Raw genomic sequence first — 5,174 nt, forward strand, 5'->3', positions numbered from 1 at the left:
TCGTTTAACCCCAGTACTCTTTCCTGCCATGGCAGGGGGTCGGACTAGATGATCTTCTCAGGTCCCTTCCGACCCTAGAAACTCTGAAACTATATACACAATTGCTCTATTTCATGGAACATGGTGTCCAATAGCTCTTGGACTTACAGGAGTTCTATGAACTGTAGAGATGCTCTGGAAGCTGACACATATTCCTCAGGGAAGAAGAGAAAGAAAGAATCTCCCACACTCATTTGATGCCACTCAGCACATGAGACACCCCACTTACTACCATGTTGATATAGCTGAAATTTCTTCCATTATTTAGTAAAAACATTCTTGTTAAGTTACTTCAAAGACCATGAGTGTGTTACTATAGAGCTGAGAGTTTTTAGTTTTCTGACGACAGAATTTTGGTAACAGGTAGAAGGAACCAAGACATTATGGCCCGAATTTTGCATGTGGAAGCATTTTTAGGTTAGCCAAATTAGTCAACCAGTCATTATCTTTGCTTCCTTTTTAACTATACGGTATAGTACATGCTATTACAGAACACATGGGTGACTGGTGCATTCCGAGTCTGGGGGGGGCACCAGTGGGGCATGACCTGGGGGGGTCTCCCAGTGGCTAGCCAGCAACCAGGGAGGGGGAGGTCCTCAGCTGTCTCCTTTGCAGTTTGATTGGAACCAAACTGTCTGTTTCCAACTAAGCTAGTTAGGGAAGACAATGTCTGGTACCCGAATGTCCTGCCCCAGCCCTCACTGTTGATCCAGGGTGGGAGCACACCAGGCCTGAGCTGCTGCCACAAATGCCTGGTGCTGGAGTCCCAGTCCCAGTCCCAGCCTGAGAAGAGCTGGGCTTGCATCTCCCCAGGCAGCCCACACATCCCAGAAGAGCCCAGAGTTACAGCAGATCCTAGCAAGGTCCAGGCAGAAACGTTGTGTGCCCTGAGCAAGTGGTACACGCAGACAAAGCTACTGTCCACTCAGGCCCCACAGAGAGCTCAGGGCACTGTATCTGCCAAGTCCAGGACCTGGCTGCACCCACGGGAATCACAGCCAGCTGTTTTCTAACCCCTGCCAGGAACAGCCAACCCTAGTCCTCACAGAACAGCCATGGCCCCAGTAGCAGGAGGGGCAGGGCCAGCCTGACCCATGGTCTCCCCTCGCTTCATCCCAAGTTTGACCTGGGAGTAGGGGCAGGTTAAGCCACATGAAGGCTGGCATCATCTCCCAGCTCGAGTCAGACATACCCAAGAATGCCAACTCTTGCGGAAAAATCACAAGACTCCTGATTTCCAAGTCAAAGTAATTCTGACTCATGATCTCCAGACAGAGAGATCAAATCTCAGGATTTTTAATTCTGGTGCATGTAAAGCAGTGCTGTGATGACAAGTCTGTGGAGGGGAAGAGGAAGTGGGGTCAGACAGATACCCCCATGGCGAGGGAGAGAGTGGGGCAGGACAGGGGCGGGGTGAATGGGGTTCCAGAGCCAGGGCAAGTCCTGTGATAGAGCCACAGGTGACTTGCCCAGTAGCACAGTGCAGGAGAGGGGGTGCACAGCTCCCTGCTACTGCACACCCCCCCCACGGAGGCATGGGGGGTATATGCCCCCTGGATTTGTGCATGGGGCAGAGACAGGCTGCAGACTGGGACTTTGTGTCCTACAACCTTTGCCCCGGGAGCTGTGTGGTGGCTGCACCATTTGTTTCCTGCCCACCTGGTGGTATCATGTGGCTCCAAGGGTAAAGGCAGTGGGGTGCAGAACCCCAGTCCACAGCCTGCTTCTTCCATGAGTGCAAATCCAGGGAGCATGTACCCCCATGCCTCCCATGGGGATGAGTGCAGGAGCAGGGAGCCATGAGCCCCCCTGTCCCCCTGTGGTACGGGATGAGCCACCTGCAGCTGTCACACTACCCACCATGGTGCACATGTGTCTCTGTCCCTCACTCACAACCCACAGCCCCTCCCCAGCCCTTCTGCTGCCCCATGGGTGACTAGTGCCTCCCAAGTCTGGGGGGCACCAGATTGCTGACGGGGTGGGGCAGATCCTCCTGTGGCCAATTGCTGAGTGCAATCCACCCCCCCACAGGGGCAAAACTGGAAGTGCACTTCCAATGGAACTTCCAGTTTCATGGCTGGTGCTTTCAGGGGGTGCATAGCCAATCTCAGTGGGGTGCATGTGCAACTGCATGTACCCCATACATGTTGCCAATGACAGTACATATATTATGTATAAATGCAGAAAACAGCTGAGAAAATGTAGTATGTTGCATATGCTAACGTGTCTTTTCATGTGGGTCTTATTTTTGTACTACTTCTGCCTGCAAGTGGGTAAGTCTGCCAAACCTTATGTGAGTTCTTTTGGATAAACGTAAAATTAAGTACAGATAATATGATCAAAATTCTGTTATGGAAAAATATTCTATGAACTCAGTCAAAACTTTATATATACAGTAGTTCCAATAATGGATATTTCATTTTCTATAAATCTATAACCAGACATATATTTTCAACTCATCCTCAACCGTAAAACAATTCTAACAGGAAATAAGACAAAGAGCAGTTTGAATATAAAGGGAAGAAGCAATTTATAACATACTTATGGTTCTGTACAGATAGTGAATGAAACTAAAGAGTACAAACACTGTTCATAGTAAAGATGTCATTGTAATACAATTATGTTTCTAAATGAATGACATTTGCAAATTGCCCTCTAGATTTATATGAAATCTGCACTGATGGGAAATAGTCCAAGAAAGCTCAATCTGTTAATTACAAAAAGCAATTCTTGCTATGCCTTGAGCTGCTGGTAATATCTACTAATTGCTTTTAGCCAAACCCTTTCACTTCTCATATTGATCTGATCAATTTCTAAACACAGTTGAAACTCAGAGTCTGAATTTATAGGTTCCAGTGAATGTGTTTCTTGATGAAGAATTAAATGAAAATTCACATCTCATCTGAAAGTTACTGTGATATATACCATGCCATATTTTTCTTTCAAGACCCCCTTTTTCCTGAGTTAGTGTTCAGGTGATTATCCATAGTGAACCTACTCAAAGATTTCTTCAGAATGCTTCCTAGGAGAAAGCCACCATTTTGTAAGTACAGCTTTCATTCCTTGCTTTTAGTTGTAGAACTTTTCATCTGGCCATATTGAAATGCAATTTTTTGTTACAACCACCTTACTAACCAAATCATATATCACTATCAATGTGCTCAGACTGTCCTAGGATCATATTATTTTTCTTTAATTCTTTGTTAATTCCATTCCATATCAGCTACCCTATCATTTTTCCAGGGCCAATGACAAATATTTCAGCTGGATTACATGCTATCACCTGGTAGTACCAAATTCCTGTTCTAGTCAAACAGAGAAATTATCCAGGCTCTTTAAAGAGTCTTACTCTACTGACCTGAAGACAAGGGATATAGAGAATAAGTGATACATTCATCACTTCAAGGCAGGGAACTTGGATCAAAGGAATAGGTACATAACAGAAACCACAGCTTAAATTTAGACATGCAGTGCAGGTGGGGGGTGTCAGAAAACTCAGGTTGGAATCCATATCAGCTTGCATGCTAAGTGAAGAACCAATAGGGAACACTGAGACCAAGGGTATTATTTAAATCCTGGGCTTTTCTGGACCTTAGAACGCACTTCTGGGCTACAGGCAAATACTTGCCATCCCCTAGCTCCAGCCCTGAATCCTTTCTTAGAATTAGCAACCTAAGCCCTTTCTTTCCCAGGTGCTTTTATCAAATAAACCAGTAATTACTGTATAGCATTCACATAGGATACAAGGGATCTGTGTTCAATTTTCTCCTCCACCTTAAGGGATTTAAGCCCAGATAGTCTGCCTCCTGGAAGTATCTCCTGGGCTATAGGATATTCTAGGCTGCAGATATTCTCATTTCCTCCTACTAAAGCTGTCCCACTGAATTTAACAGTTCATTTGACCAAGATAAACTCTAACATGATCAGTACCATGGAGGATTGGTGCCTTGATTCCTGTCCTTTCTCTAATAAATATTTCCTGTAAAATAGTGAAATAATCAGTGAAATGTTGGATTAAAAGATAACACTACCTCCTCTAGAAGCTGTGTTTTGTGAGAAACATCGTTTATGTTCCCTGAACACCTACTAGATTGGGGTTCTAAGATGATGTAGCAGAAGTACATCATCTTAACTTGTACATCCTGGGCATCTTTACATGACACACTTTACCATCTACATGTGCAGTAATTTGCTCTACTCTGCAATTAATTTGCTACCAGCAGATTTGTTCCCAATGGAATCAGACCCCCTGCAGCAACCAGGGGAGCTCCAGGCTTTCCCTTCATGCTAGCCCAGGGGCTGGCAGGGAGCACAGGGCTGGGAGACAGCTGTTTCCTTGTTCCTGGGTGGTCATCTACACATGCCTTACTGCAAATTTGCTCCCAGTCAGCTGGGCTGCAGAGGGCAGGAGATTGCTCCTTGCTCCTGGGAGCTGCCTGCTGCTGGGGCAGGCTCTGGTGGTGGAGCCCAAGCTGGGATAATGTCCCTTTGCCCTGGCATCCGGGAGCTCCCAGCTCCAGCTCCTATCACAGAGCTGGGGTGGAGCTCCCTACATGAGGAGAGTTCTCCACCCAGCCTGGAGCTTTCTTGGACCTGCCCCAAACCAAGACAATTCTCAGCCAGCTCTAGGTTGCATATGCAGACTTTCCCATGCATCCTGGGGCTTGTCAGGAACTGTCCCAGTCTGGGGCAGGTCCCAGCCCTGCTGCTCTTTCCCAGCCCCAATTGGGCAATAGAGACACTGGGCTTGGAAAAAGCTTCAGGGGAGGGTCATGCCCCAACCCTCTGTCCCAATCTACAGGTGAGGTAGCTAGCAGTGAGCCCCTGACTACGATCAGGGCTGGGACCTGCCCCTCCCATGCAGCTCTTTCCAAGTCCCCTGGCCCTGATTGGGGAGCCAGGGCTGGGGCTGGGGCTTCCCTACTGCTGGGGAAGGGGGGATATTGTCTCAGCTCAGGCTCTGCCATCGGGGCCCATCCTGGCAGCACGGAGCTCCTGTGGCCAGGGAGAAATCTCCCAGCTCTCACTAGGAGACAGCTGTCTCCTGGTTTCCTGCTCCTTGCCAACCCCTGAGCTAGCACCCAGGGGGAGCCTGAAGCTTTCCCTGGCTGCTGCAGGGGGGGGGGGGGGGGGGG

The sequence above is a fragment of the Gavialis gangeticus genome, unplaced genomic scaffold, assembly GCF_001723915.1.
Source record: "Gavialis gangeticus isolate Ggan-Ray unplaced genomic scaffold, GavGan_comp1, whole genome shotgun sequence".
NCBI classification, from domain to species: domain Eukaryota; kingdom Metazoa; phylum Chordata; order Crocodylia; family Gavialidae; genus Gavialis; species Gavialis gangeticus.